Source organism: Homalodisca vitripennis, chromosome 5 (genome assembly GCF_021130785.1).
Source record: "Homalodisca vitripennis isolate AUS2020 chromosome 5, UT_GWSS_2.1, whole genome shotgun sequence".
In the NCBI taxonomy this organism is placed as follows: Eukaryota; Metazoa; Arthropoda; class Insecta; order Hemiptera; family Cicadellidae; genus Homalodisca; species Homalodisca vitripennis.
The window spans coordinates 94,393,084-94,409,678 of NC_060211.1; the positions used below are offsets into that span (position 1 = coordinate 94,393,084).

General features: G+C 35.2%; 1 protein-coding gene across 2 annotated transcripts in view; it reads left to right on the forward strand.

Annotated features, from left to right (window-relative positions):
* The window catches only part of LOC124362540, a 412,553-nt gene that overhangs the window by 364,552 nt on the left and 31,406 nt on the right, over positions 1-16,595 (forward strand). For both annotated transcript variants that reach the window (XM_046817139.1, XM_046817140.1), the window contains exon 4: positions 14,811-14,894. The gene's annotated coding sequence lies outside the window, so the exon portion shown is untranslated. The remainder of the gene's footprint in view (positions 1-14,810; positions 14,895-16,595) is intronic.

Consider the following 16,595-nt stretch of genomic DNA (forward strand, 5'->3'; position numbering starts at 1 on the left):
CGCAATGTTGCCGATCTAATCCTGAGGGAACTTTCAATCATTAAATAAGTGCAGTATCTGTCCTCTTGGATCATAGCGCTAACCCGATCAACGTTTATTTTAGTGACAGCAGAATGCGGCTTTCCTTAACGTTCGCTGTCTTGAAGCGAATTACGGTCCGTTTTAAATTCCTAATACAACATAAAAAAATAGCACCGGATGGTACCAAAGCCAATTTTGTAATGTTCGACGCACTCATCTTTAGACAAATTGACGTGAAAATCATAGAAAATCGAAAATGCTCTCTTGATAACTGCATGACTTCACGAAATGGATATTTCCGTGAAGACGACAAACGACTCAACAGTAAACTGACGAACCCAAGTCGCTATCAAATATCGATAGGCGATCGAACAATCAGTTCAGAATGATAAGATTGCACTATGCACTGTCTCCCGGTATCTCCAAACTTTTAGAATTACTCTCGTATGCAATGTGAATAAAACATTGGTTTGTATCAGTGTTATTAGGGATGATACAAGTAATACGTATAAATGTAGAAAACGGGTTAGTTAAATTATACATAAACGTTAGTATTGATTCGTTTGACTGCAGTTTAATTCGGACGTAAAAGGACGAGTTGAGCATTTTAACGGGTCTGTATTGATGACTATATATCCCTTTGTTTCAAAGAATAAAGATCGTGGTCTATTTATTTCTAGAAAGTCGTTCTCTGTGATGCTTTCCGCGCACTAACGTTCCTCTCATAATCGATGGTTTAGTATCCTATGCGCTCATGAAATATTTCGCTTTGTATGGCCTTTTCACAGATTTGATTGTCACGTCCGTCGTTCTAAATTCCACCCAATACAACAATATTTGAAAGCAATTCAGAGCATGCAAATATTGGCTATCCTGATCCCGTAGTCTCCATCCTACATCTGGCTTCCTTCCAACCAGCTGATCATCCAAATTTCTCCGATTGGAAAACTCAACCAGAAATCTGAGTACCTTTGTGACTGTGAGGGGAAACTGCAAGTATTTTTTCCTGCAAGTTATTGAGTGCAACCCAACCTCCAAGGATGAGAGAATGTTACATTGTATACCTCTCTCGGCGGACATTGAACGTAAGTATTAAAAACGGAGCTGTACCAGACATGTTTATAAGTTAAGGAACAAAAGTTAGCTCAAATTACCCCCTCCTCACATAATGATGAAATAATACCGTGGGAACGTATATTTTTGTTGAGTCCTCTGTTCATTATTATTGTCAGTGCAGGAGGGAGAAATCTCTCCATCACAATATTGTCAGTGTTTGTTTATGAAGAATTTCAACCTGGTTGATATTGACGAGGCATTTAAATAGTATTTCGCATGGTTTGTTTATTTATATACGGTACCTGATAATAATAATTTTTTCATTACATTTCTATCAGCTCCACTTAAGCTTTAAGATGGACTACTTTAAATTATCGATGACTATATAGTAACTCAACTATCGGCAGAATTATTTGTCGAGGATAATCTGCAAAATTGCCGATAGTGAATAATATTGAAATAGAAAAACGTGTATTTTATAATTACAAAATAATATGCATACAGTAACGTACAGTTGGGTTTGAATAAGTTATTACATGCAAATTACACTTTTAGTTTAGGACTTCTAGGTTTTACCGAGGTTTCCTTTGTCAGAAAACGTTGAATCTTCTTGTTCAGCGAGATATTTAATAAGTCAATATCAAGTCAGTGTGTCTCGTCCCGTCTCATGGCTCACTTGATTTTGTCCATAAACTTCCGCCTCGTTCACTTCACTTTCTACCTAAACGACCCTGGACAATTCGTCCTAACAGGTGTAACTTCACAATTACCGGTCACGTCAGTTTTCTCATATTACAATATCTTGAGTACAACTATCCAGTACTGTATTATACAATATTACAGTTTATTTTATCTTACCATTTTCACGAGTTAAACTATATAAAAAAACTTATATAGCTTTAAAATTTCCGAGGTATTTGTAAGGTTTGGAATCTTATATTCGTGTATGGTGGTGATGGTACGGTTAGTCAGTGAAACGGTTAAACCGCCCGCGGAAAATCGAAAGTTTACTGAATTTTAAATGTACAACGATATTTGAACACAGAAAATTGTTGTATATGATCACACAAAAGGTACCAATAAAACTGAATGATTTATTCGTGTGTATAACATCAAAACGTCGTATAGGAAAGCTGGTATTGTGAGATATACGCCGCCGTGACGAACGCGTCCTGGTGTGAAGCTCCCCTTCAATTCACTTTGAAGGATTTAAGCGTGTACAGTTGTTAATCATATATACAAAATTGAATATGAGGAAGTCTCGTAGTGAAAATATTTATTTTTATAGCAGTTTATGTCGCGTTTTTATGTTTCCGTTAAATCGTGGAGTCGAATTTAACAGCTGGGTGTTGTGACGACCTAGAGTTGTCTCTGTTGGAACAATTTTAAATCCAATGCAGTTTATCGTAGCATTATGAAAGATGTTTCATTGTAAATATTGTATGTTAATTAATGCGCATCCAATCATTTTTTGTGAAGTGTGTAGTTTTGAAATATTTAAAAACTAAGTTCAACACAATTTTTCTAAACAATTTATAAACATAGCGAAGAAACTAAACAGTTTTTGGATGCGATTTATTGATATCTTTTAAATTAGACATCCCTCACAATTCTACGACTAAAAATAAGGTCGTAAAAGTGAATGACGTGACGACACTATTCCTGTGAGGTTACAACCAAGATGGCCGCAAGTGCGTAATTGACCCAAATATGCCTGTCATGAAAATAACTTTGTACCGATTCAGTAATCAAATCTTGTTTCAGTTACAGACATTGCAATTGATAACACAAAATGATCGCACTTAAGGTTTTGCTACATTAACAATAAGATTTCTTTTCACAAGTTGTTGGGTTGAGAAAGACGATATATAAATAACAATGATTAGATGTCGAAAATTACTGGAGTAAGTTGAATCACAAGTTAAGTCGAATCGTGACTCATTAAGTATGGGCAGTTTGAACTAATAAACATACAGTATTTAAAACACACAAGCTCAGTTGTGAAATTATGTACATGTACTTTTATTTTAGGCACTAGACTGGGCCTTGTGGTAGGGTCATGAGTACATCAAATGCGCTGATTGTGTCCTGTATTACCTAACATCTTGTAGGCGTGGGAATGTATTCAAGAGTTGGACTATTCAGCGGGTTAATTACTATTTCGGCTTAATTAATTGCAGTTTTTAAGAAACGGTAACAAGTATATGTCACGTTACCTCACAGAAAACTCTGAAAAATTATGAAGTCCGTTGTTTTTTATAAAAACAGTAGCAATTGAAAAAATATTCTGATGAATTGGGGAGTGCCGATGGCCGAGTGGTTTAAGACGTTGGAATTTGAGTCTGAGTTAAAGATAGCGCAGGTTCGACCCCTGTCCGTGACCGTTGCACTTTTTATCAGTACCATCGACCTTGTACTGTATCGACTCTCCCCCTTATTCTGTTTGATAAGATCCTCGCACAGGCCAGTGGCCCATGAGGACGGGTAGAATAAGGCTTAAAAGGGGATCGCCTCTCCTTAAAAAAAAATTAAAAAACACTTCAAACCGTTTATTATATGTGTTGATTTTAATAATACCTGAAACACCCGAACGTTCTCAGTTAATGAATTTTTGTAGATTCCTGTACTACCAGAATATTTGTAAATTCTTTGTCTAATTAGGATGTAAAATTGATTTGAAATATCATTAACTGTATACCAAATATGATTTGAGAAGAAATGATCGTTCTTCTATTTTAGCACACACCACACCAGATAGCGTGTCTGATTCCAATATCGATTTCACTAAAAAGTATGTTTTTTTTTCACGTTGTGAATTAACTGTAGGCTTCTGGGCTACAACAAATGGAGTATGACTCGACTATCAGAGGTAGGTAATGTTCGATAACCGCAAATGCGGTTTACCGCGGCTGTTGGATCTCAGGGGCACGGGTCGGCGCCGTTACACTAATACGAGTAGCTGTAATCCTCCCACCAAATATGTACATAGTTTTCATACTCGACCATCGGAGGTAGGCAACGTTCTATAAACTTTTAATTTAATCTTAAGCGTACGCCTCAATATTCTAGCCTCATACCTTTGAACTTTAGAACAACAAATTTTCCCTCAATTGCCTGTCATAGGTTATACAATGACAGTCATATTCATTATTTGTCTGTGTTGTTTGCGTCACTGCGGTTTACCACGGCTTTTGGATCTCTGGGGCACGCGTCGGCACCGTTACACTAATAGCTGTAAACACCCTACCTACTATGTACATAGTTTTCATACTCGGCCATCAGAGGTAGGTTATGTTCGATAACCACAAATGGGGTTTACCGCGGCTGTTGGATCTCTGGAGCACGGGGCGCCGGCGTTACAGTAATAGCTGTAAACCTCCTACCTAATATGTACATAGTTTTCATACTCGGCCATCAGAGGTAGGTAATGTTCGATAACCACAAATGGGGTTTACCGCGGCTGTTGGATCTCTGGAGCACGGGGCGCCGCCGTTACAGTAATAGCTGTAAACCTCCTACCTAATATGTACATAGTTTTCATACTCGGCCATCAGAGGTAGGTAATGTTCGATAACCACAAATGGGGTTTACCGCGGCTGTTGGATCTCTGGAGCACGGGGCGCCGCCGTTACAGTAATAGCTGTAAACCTCCTACCTAATATGTACATAGTTTTCATACTCGGCCATCATAGGTAGGTTATGTTCGATAACCACAAATGTGGTTTACCGCGGCTGTTGGATCTCTGGAGCACGGGACGGCGCCGTAACACTAATACCTGTAAACCTTCTACCCAATATGTACATAGTTTTCATACTTGGCCACCAGAGGTAGGTATTATAATGTTCGATAACCACTAGTGCGGTTTACCGCAGTTGTTGGATCTCTGGGGCACGGGTCGGCGCCGTAACAATAATAGCTGTAAACAATAATACATAATATAACATAGTTTTAATATTCGGACTATCCTTTTTCAGTTCCGTAGGCCAAATAAAAAAAAAATAATATTGCGGCTTTTGTTTATCACTCTATACGTCTGTCTGTAATAAACGTTTTTGTTTCTGTAGCTTGAGAATAGTAAATCAAAGACTAAAAAACGTTTGCTGAAAAACATCTAGGTGATTTCCCGTATCTATAGAAAATATAATTATGTCTTAGCATACAGTTGCACAAAACAAGTACTTGTTTATAAAGTAATAAAATGCTTTATTGTTGTGTATACTATTTAAAACAAAATAGATGATATGAAGCTTTCGGAAATTTGTTAAGACTAATAATTATGAAACAACAAAGTAATTAATAACATAATATTAATAAACTTTTAACACTTTTAATTTTTCTTTACTATGTACATTTCGGAATCAATGATTCCGAAATGTACATAGTAAAGAAAAATAAAAGTTTAAAAGTGTTAAAAGTTTATTAATATTATGTTATTTATTATAAAACACTTTTCGAGGTTACATCTCTAACAAAGTAATTTCTATAATTTTAAAATGAAATAAAAAATTGTATTTTTTTGTAACGGTATTACAGATTTTTTTTCTGCCCGATGATGAAAATTGAACACGTGGATCAAAGCAAAGCTCAATACAGTGGTTTGTTTGATTAATTCCTTGAACATTATTTTTATTTGCAAATATATTTTAACAGTAAAAGATCATTGCATTGTAGTTGGGAACAGCTAAACTTTCCCATGTCAAAGCTGTTGAAATGGTTTAATGTTGATGATAGTTTGTACTTAGAAATATTCAGCTCAGAATTTCGTTTCTACTATTCTTTGTAACCTGTAACAATGCGTGGAATAGTTCAGGGAAGGAAAAATTATATATTATAACAGCATAGCATTTGTAATATGTTAAGAGTAAAAATAGTATTAGAATAATGTAATAAACTAAGAGGTAACAATGGTTTGTGGTATATAGGATGCCAAAATATTTTCACAGCTTATGTATATAATGTGTCATAATACTTTATTATGGCATATTATATCCGCTTCCTCCTTGCAAAATAGTATATTGCTCAATTTTTGAGAACTATGAGTTATTATTGTTAAAACATCTTAATTAACTATCGTATTACATGCTACTATTATTAAAACTACTTTTCAAGGTTAAGCCCGACTATCTGAAATGAAAAGACATGAATACTAGAGCCGAAATGGCTGTGCAGATGACGTAGACTACTCTCTGTTCAACGCGTGGGAGTCTTGTAAATGAAAAGGGGTTACCTTTACCCGTCTTGGGGACTAAAATAATACTCTCTGATTATAGGACCGACGTCATCCTTATAGTTACCTAAATGAATAGGACGGGGGTTTGTGGTAAACGATATAGTATTTTAACGGAAATCCCACTTACGACATACTATCTTTTCTTGAGGTTTGAAGTTTTACATATCTAAATGATGGAGTAAGATAAAACTTTTAAGATTAAAACACTTTATGGAATTACTGAATTCTTCGAAATTAAGAGAAAAAGTACACACACAAACACTATTCCAGCCAACCAAGACAGGAGATCTGTGCAATATCGATACAGTGAATATTGTTTAAATATTTTCTTTACACGGTTTGAAGCTAAGAGATATGCAATTTCACAGGTATAAAACCTTGTTCTTCCTAGAAATGATTCATTGTGTTAGAACCAGAAGAAGAATACGTATTTATCAATATTTACATGCTTCGTTGCTTCTAAAGCAAGAGAAAGTTCGCAAACTCGCTCAAAGGTGAGAGATTTTTCCTGTAATAGCTTTTCTCAAATATGTATGCATCACTTAAGGCCCTAATAAATGGTGCCCTTAAACATTAATTTGTATTCCTGATTTTCACACTTAAATTAGACAATAATTGTTAACTTCCGATGGGCAATGAACTTCTCAGCGATAAACTCGCCAATAAGATCTTGTGCCCGACATGAAAATGTATTTTCCTTAGTGTAATTATTTGAAGTAGGACATAAATAATGTTGTTTTCATTGTAACTACAAAGTAAGCTTTATTTTTATCACATATTGAGTGTACGAAAGCCATTTACAGTTTGTCATACTGGTGGGTCTTGCTTCTTGATCGCCATCAAGTTTTTTATAATTGGTTCTTACTTCTCAAACTTAGGTTTTTTACTGCTAGGTATTGTTCCTCGAACTCGAGGAATATTTTTGTATTGCGATATTTGTATGTACCTAGATTAAAAACGGTTTTTGTAATTAGGAAATAATATATGAACATAACATTTTGGAGAACAAGGAAGTAATAGTTAAAAGAAATTACAATTGTCTTTGGTTTTAGAATATTAAAATTGTAACTATATTTTTGTGCAAACCGTCTATATCTCTTCCAAAGTACATTTATTGTTGAAGTAGGCATATTTATTAACCCACTTTACAGTGTTAGATTTTAGGCGCAAACATGTTTTCTGTTAGTATTAGAAAGTAAAGTTCAAAGATTTATAGAAAGGACATTTTCAGATGGTTTGTCCAGGTTCACGGCACGTCATGATTTTATAGATAATTTACTGCATAAGCTATCCTAGAGCAGTAGATAGGAACTCCATGTTGTGAGGTTAGGTTTAGTCAGTCAGCTGATAATCTCCATGCGAGAAAACGTTGAGCTGGTTACCATGACAACGAAAGGTAGCTTCATGTCCCTCCCTTTCTCGCCCATTCTCTCTCACATCCTATCCTGCTACCCCCTCCCCCCTACAGCTCTTTGCAGATTGCAATTAACCTATTGTGCAGCAAGTAATTAATTGTATACTTAACTTTCTTTGTTCATACATGATGTTAAATTGGAGAAACTTGACGAATATCTTGGTAATGTAAATTGGCAAGAATTATTTTGTAATTTATTAGTCTGGTATCAATGTAATGTTACGCCGCAATATTATCAATTTCGTTGTTATTTTATATTGGCGCCAGTATTTCTCGGAACTGTGTCATTGTACAATATTATTATACCATGTTTTAATCAGTTTCCTCTTCGCAAAGATCATAATTTAGATTTCATAACAGGTTTGTATTAGAGCAATTTAAATTTTTTGAGACTTATAAGTTATTATTGTTAAATAATCTTAATTAGATATCGTATTACATGCTACGTCTGTTTGGGAAGTCCGACTATTCCTAAAGCGAAAGAGATGAATATTAGAATCAAAATGGCTGTGCAGATCAGGTATTCCCTGTTCATGTGGGAATCTTGTGAATGAAATAGGTTAGCTTTACCCGCGCCTGGGGCCTATAATAATGCTCTTTGAGTATAGGAACGTTCTAATCCTGATCTAGGCTGTAACCAATCCTTAAACGTAAATATATACGATCAATCAGAATGATATTCTTTTTACGTACTCGCAGTTTCACTGACCATCAGGATAGACTAATACAATAGGTAATAAAATAGTAGACTAAAGAATTATTAAACGGATAAAACTTATTCAAATACTATCAATCCACCAATTTTGAAAATTATGGGGAACCTTAAACTAGGATTTCAGGTTCCGCTTACGTGCATAGAGTTTTTTTTCATTTAGTTTTTTCGTATCATCTGTCTATTCGTTTTCCATTGGTAACAAAATAATTTCAACTTTAATTTTAACGAGATAAGTTACGGACAGGGTGGGTTATAACACTGATATTGCAAGGCTTATGATTGACGGTGATTGTCAGTCAGTTAGTCATCCACAGCAATGATTGATCTTCTAATATCTAGACAATTTTGATGTATCCTCAGGAAGTTCACTTCTGACTGTTTTATATTTTTCCAGTAGAACATACATTTATAACAAAAAGTGAAATAGCCACTTACATCGGGATAACCCATTGAATGTCCAGAAGGGGCACGTCGATGACCAAAGCACCAAACATGTGATATTGTGGTAAAAGGATAGTTCTTGTACGGAATATTTTGGAGTGAGAAGGGGCTCTCCTAGTGTTAAAGCCTAAAACTTTCCCCTGCCCGTTTTAGCTGGTAGGGGCTGAAAAAGAGAAAGCCTCCCCTTCTCCCAAGGACTGAGCTAGTGCCCGCTATCCCTCTTCAAGGTGGCTGAACCAGGAGATAGGACTCTCCTCGTGGGATCCCAACCCTTCCCCTTCCCTTACCTATCCTTGCCTAAACGAACAAAAAGGTCTGGGCTGTAGAGACTTGTATGTATGTGTAATTAATTTCTCTTCAAAGTAATTTACATTAGTTTTCTCTGCATTATCACCGAGAGTCACAGTATTATAAAAACACAGACTAAGTAGAGATAAAACATAGAACGTTTCATAATACAACTAATTTGCAGAATTTGAAATAAATTACGGTGTGTTTTTGTAATTTAATTTAGATACGATAATTATGTATCAATATCGGCATTTGTTTATAATATAGTGACATACCTTAATGTATAACCGGCACATATTTGACATGGTCTTTGTGGTTGATTGATGCGAGGTAGTGGTAATCAATCATCTGTTTGAATAAGTGACACTGTTTGTTATTTATGAGTTTGGCGATTGGATGGAATATTCAAGCGGTGCTGGGCATCGGCTTAATGTTGCATACCGCTTCTGTAACTGCTTCCACTGTTCCAATAGTTGCAAACGTTCAATCAATCCAGAGAATGCTTCATGTAATATTTAAATTGTGTAACTCTATCATATTATTTAATTATAAATATTATATTATTATAAATTTAATAATATTACTATATTTATATTTTATAAAAAAAGTATTAAATATTTTAAAATATTGCGTTATTTTGTAATTGGATACTCTTATTTATTAGTCGAATATTACTAAAAGGGCTTATTTAAATTTGTATTTAAGTATTTTTAAACCTGTATTTAATGTCAGCCTATATAGCCCTATTAAAAATTTTAGATACTACTGCATTGTATAAATTAACGTAATTAGTGTAATCTCCCTTGCAATAAACGGTATTTAGTTTATGTAACAATAAACGTCACGTAAACCTATAAATTAACTGCTCTAGAGCTGCCTCCCCTTTAACGGAATGTAACAGATCGTCTTTTAACGGATAAATGTTCCTAGAGTAACAAAAACTGGTTGAATTAATTGTAAACGTAAATACGGAATCTAATGAAATTTTAATTACGCTGTTTTATGGACCATTTTTAAACTGAATTACTTCGAACAAAAGGTTCAATCTACTCCTAAACGTTTTTATTATATTCAGATAGATTTTAAAAATTTCCTTGGAATTTTGGTGATAAACATTTCAAAATACTCTATTTGTTTCAAAATAAAAATGTTTACACATATCAGTCCTTAAACGCCCATACCTTTAAATAGTGACAATGCAATATTGCATAACTGTTTTATTACTTTTCAAAATATTTTATTTTTACTGTTCGTAAAGTATAAAGCACTATTATATTAACAACACAATGAGTTTAATATTTTTTAAACTTTGAGGACCTATAGGATTCATCGTGAATTAATTAGTTTTTCGTGTGTATATGACAATCACGCGTGATCATCTATACAGAAAGTCTTCGTGGTTTTTATTATTACACTATTAACGACATTAACTTGAACATTATTGTCCTTGTAAAGAGACTTTCTGCCGGAAGAATGAATGTAACGCATCCGTCCTCGCAGCCACTTTCACACATCGATCCGTCGGTCCCTACATTGTCACAGGAACCTAGGTTAGGTCATGTCAACCCTCATTTGTCTAGGCAGGAGTGGAGCCCGGTCCTCCTTTGTGTAGCAGCCTTCCCTTTTCTTATAACACATATGGCCAGTGAAAAAACAAGTATTATACTGTAGAGTCCAGCATGATAAAACTCGTAGAAGGAAATAAACTGCAGGCTGGGAACCTTCTGGTTGTTAATGTATTTTCGTCTAAATTAATATTTAATATATTTTAAAACTATTCGTGTTATAGAAATGTTTTTCTACAACTTTATTAAGCTTCAATGAGATGTAATATGAATAATTTATAAGTAATACATAGGGACATAGTGATTTTGAGTTATGTTCACCAAATAGTAGTTATGATTAAATCTCTTCTGGAACCTACTTCTAGGTTTATATTTAATAATAATAATAATAGCTTTATTGTCGTAGACAGTTACAATATTGTATGGCATGCGTCACATCGATTAAAATTGTAATATAATGACTACAATCTTAGTAGATGGTACAGAGAGAGATTTTAAACTCAGCTCAAGTAGAGTGTCTTTATTAAATACACTCAGTAACTCACACTCCCTGGTAAAATTTGATACGATACAAATTTAATGTCAGAGATAAAAAAAACATAGAGTCCAAATTTCGGATTAAAGTTTACCCATCATGTATGATATATAACTTCTACCGGGTGACTAGTAAAGTCTTAACCATCCCCTTCCCTCTGGTTAAATCAAACTTCTTGGAAGCCCTAGCTTATCAGGATACCTATCCTTCTGGTGTACTTATCCTCATATAATACAAAACTTCATGTGGTGAAGAATTTTCCTATTCTGTGAAGGACACCTGTCGTTAAAGTGGCATATTTTCATAATTTATAAACTCATGCAATTTACTCTAGCTTTTCTCGTGCAACTGACAATAGTTTTGAAAAGTGGTCTACTTAACTCCCTGGAAAATTCTATCATCGAATTCAACTTATCGCCTTATTCCTATTATCCCCGATTTAGGCAGTACCCGTACGTACAGACCTGGGGGCGTAGCCCCCAGTGAGCCGAAGTCGTGTGTCATGATTGTTTCTTAATGCAGCGAAATATTTGTACCTGCTAGCAATCGAATACGTTATAGTTAGTTTCCTGAGTGATATACGGAAAAAATAGAATAAAATGAGTTTTATTTTTCCTGTCGAATCTAGAATCAGCTAACCAAAGCGTTTGTGAATCTGTTATCGGTACAGTACAGGTACCTTGTTAATCCATATACTCTTTTCTATTGTGCAGCACATCCTCTTTATGCTTAAGCACGCCCTACGGCTTAAGTATTTAAATAGGTATGTTTTCCTTTTTTATTTTGAAATTTAACACTAAACTTTTTTATGTTTTACCTAAGAAGCCAACTAAAAATATTATTGTGTTCTTTTACTTTGCGGTATTGTAAAACGTTAAGTTATAGCGACTACACAAATACTCTTTCATTTGTGATGTGCTGATTGCCCGCTGCTTTGAGCGTTAAACAGGGAGTACACCGAACATAATGTTCAAATAGTTTGATTAAATATTTTATGTCCATGAAACTTATAGAAAGTTAGTATATAGTAAACACGGGATAGTGAACGCAGCAGATTTCTCAGCCCCATATTCTATGTACAGCCTGATCTCTAGGGATCTGAATGGGCGTGTAAGAACGCTTCGGTTCGATCAGGGTTTGTAATATTGTAATACTGTACTTCAAGAGTCGCGACGCTATGGCCAGAATATAGTGAGCATCTAGAGCACTTCAATGTTTTAATCACCAAACTTCATAAACTAAGCGTCTGTGTTGGAATTATTTTCAGTACAAGAAACCAGGTCGAGGGGTGGGTTGTCTGGTAATGTTGGCATGGTAATACGTATTAAAGGCACCTCTTCCCTCCCCCCCGCCGTATTGGACTCCCTCACCCATCCCCATCCTTCTCGACCCCAACAAACCTTTGCTGAACTTATTGATAACAGTTATTGTACATTTGCACTGCGTCGTTCTTTGGATATTTCTGTCCTTTCTCAGAAACTTGTAATTGGGAGTTCACTTTAGGAAAGCTTTTGTATATAAAGACTACGTCATTATTTTATATCCTGATTAAACTGAGTGCTCTTGTATTCGCGTAAGAGCTTTCTCGAGATAGGATTTTCATCACATATATCTTAATACTACAATCGTTAAGTTTTAAATATATATATATATATATATACTTGTACTTATATATATAAGTGAAGGAAACAGGATTTTTCCGGACATTTGCCATCGTTCAGTGAAACAAGAAATCAGTAACACTACGTTTCGAGATCTGCAATCTGATCTCTTCTTCAGGTAAAGAACTAACCTAATAAATAATTACAAACTAGGTTAAAATAAACAAATCTTACCAAAGCGTTGTGGCACGCCTAGGTCAGGAATCACAACCATCATGTTGTTTGTCAACTCCACTAACTCTATAAACATGCACTTAATACAAAATACACAACAATAATCATTAAAACTAAAATACGGAATACAGGTCACAATACGTCTTCATTCGTCCACTAACCACCTACGACTGGTGGTCCGGAAAAATCCTGTTTCCTTCACAATCCTTCCATCGTCAAAATAACCTTCAAACAAAGAATAACATAAGTATTGGTTTATAGCACAGTAAAAAACTTAATAGTACATCTAATTTGTTACTTTGATTGTTATTTAAAATTGTCATAATGGGCGTAAATAACTTTTCAGCATTTGGCCTAATGGTCCAATTTATGTTCCTTTCTTTGGTTCTCACTTTTGGGGTCTATTGGCTGTATACTATTAGAGTAAGACACTCGTAAACTCCTCGTAATTCCAGCTGGGCTATGACCTTGTCTGGGTTTTAAGGCTGATTTAGAGTTTATTGTTTCCCCTTTGTCGAGAGACGAGGTCATGCCTCCATTAATTCAGTATGATACAGGGTGATATCGACCTTCCTTATCTGTAGTTTTGAAAGGTTTCAAGATAAGAAAATGAAACTTGGGGATACGTACAGGTCAAAAGAGTCTATTTCGCTATCCACAATGTTTTGAGAATTGCTTTCTGAAGAGAGAAAGGACTTTCAAATAAAACAACTCCTCTGTCGTGGAAAAGGCATAAAAACGAAACATTTTTATGAGGTAAATTTTACGTGGTATTAATCTTCATACATTTAGTTTAGTAATCAAAATTGAATTTTTAATTGGACCCAAATAAAAATTAATTTAAATTAACAAAACTTCCATTGGCAATTTTCTATACTCAAATATTTAGGATTGCAAGAAATTTTAATATGGGTAGTTATTTTATTTTTAGAAACATTTCAAAAATAGATCTCATTTCAAGAGACTGTTAAACACACATTTTGAACCCCGTTAAAGGCTACAATGGCTTATTGAAATTGTTGAAAATTTCGTACTCTATTTTAATTTTAATAGTCTTTCAACTTCTGAAATTATCAATAAGTAGCTAACCGTTTTGGAGTGTGGCACGAAACCAAATACATTCTTTAACGATTCCAAATTTAACTTTGTACTTAAATATTTTGGCAATTAATGAAGAAGTACCCGCTTATTTTCCTAAAATCCTTCTTATGGTCAGGAAATTAGAAAATCGTAACTTTGGTAGTAAACTATCACGAATGAGCTTTCATGTGTTGCTGTTTAAAAATGTTGTAGAGGGCAGGGTGACCTCCACCTTTATACTTCTAAAGCTACATCTCCTTGACCTAGAAATATTTTCCAATAAGTTCCATTTGTTCATCGTTTAATAATTAATAGAATTGTGAATTCTACGAGTATGTTACTTCGTTTACATAAACATTAGTCGTAATTGTCTTAAAGATAATGAAATAAATGTAATAAGATGTCTTTGCCCTGATTTGATAGTTGTATGTAACAATTTTGTTGATTTTTAGGATAGAAAATTTCGAAATTTTACATAATCGGTCTTGTTGGCTATTCTGCATGATATGGTTGGTATAAGTTGAATGCAGTAGGCTACTTTCAGGTGTATCGTTGTAGAAGTACTTACTTGTCAATGAATACGAATGGACAGTAAACTATAACTGACTATGCTTTATCTGTTCCAGGATATCGCTGACCACAAGACCATGGACCCAGGGTCCTGAGCGTCTCGACATGCCCGGTCCTACGCGTTGACACCACCCTCTCAGGCAAGTGTTGGCTAATATTGTATTCAGAGTTGCTTCTTCTTGGTTGGGGATTGCCGATGTGCGCGGCACGTCGTAACTTTTGTTACTCCAAAATCTGTTGTCAATAATAGGGACCAAGTCTTTCTCTCAACGGCTTATAGGCTATGTAAGTTATAATGCACACATTACTAATTTTGGTTAAAAATAAAACCAATCATTTTCTACAACTTTACTTTTCCATAACCCTAGGCCAATTTATTTTACAAATTGGATCTAAATAACTAAATTTTGTGTTTTTCAAACCAGTTACTGAATAACCAAGCGAGGTTACAACACAACTTTTCCAAAATTAATAAACAAAATGTTCTCTCGTACCACCAGAGAGACGCATCAAAAGACATGCAGACCCCACATATACAAGTGCTTGGAATTAGGACCAGCCGCATTTCTGCCTTATTAGTTGTCTAGTGCACTTCCCCAATCAAAGCCAGATTTAAAAAAATGTGTAGTGTTAATCTAAACTGATTAGTAAAACCAAATAACGAATGGTGCACTAAACTTGTCAGAAAGTATTGCTTAGTCTTGAGTCTAAGATATTACTGAGTAGCCCGGGACAGAAAACAGCAGGTGCCGGGCTGGACCCAACCCTCTGCGCTCGTGAGTGTGGGGGTGCGTGCGAGGCCACTATCTAGCCCTTCAGCGGCTAAAACTGCAGTGCCAAATTCTTTATCGTGCCGGTATGCCACATTATTAAACGTAGGGATATTGTTGGAAGAGGTTTCTTCTCGGTCTATTGTAACGACAACAATAGAAACTGACCATCTACGCACTTTGCTATCTTGGTTAGGATGGCCATAAACCTACCCTATTTAAAATGTCTGACCATCGCATCGACGCAAATGGTATTCAGCCTTTTGGTTATCGATGGCCCAACGATCTTGTCCTTGCGAGCAACCCGTCTACCCCACCTTTGGTGATGGTTGAAAGCCACCTGAACCGGTTTACTGAACCTGTTCCATAAAACAATGCCAAATTGTGTGTAGTTTGTGCATTGTGCATGTCTCCATCCTCTGCCCTTTATCTCGTTTGAAGCCTGGTTGGTTTAAATGCCTGATTTATAGTTTACTTAAAAAAAAAACAAGAAACAAATTTTGTATTTAATACTTTTGATCAGTTCGATACTCTTTCATTTTGACTCCACCAATTAGCCTGGCTTACGATCGATTAATTTCCTGATGGAAATTACTTAAATCTCACAAAAAACGTTTTTAATACACAGTGCAAATTGACTCTTGCCCCCGGTCTAATGTGGAAGAAAGAACGTTTAAAGAAGGCGGATATGATCGTCGAAGTCGTAGCTAAGCCAATAACGGCTACCTTGACCTTGACCTCGGCAGCCGTGGGTCATCCTGTCATCCGTCCTACTTTCTCCCTCCCCCCCCCACTAACACTACATTCCTTTCCTAGTTTCCTTTGTTGTTCGCTGTTATCTAGTGGGACTGGTAATTACAAAAAATAAATATCGTTTATTGTTTACCTTACCATTCATTTCTTATTGGATACTTTTGTAGAATATTGATATGTAAAAAACGCCTGTGTGAAGTAGTGATTGGATGTAATACAAACACAAATGTAGATTTTTAAATTTTTAACGTAAATTGATCATAATGTTTACCGGCTGTCCGTCCATTTTGTGTTCCGTTAGGTAAAAATAATTTTGAT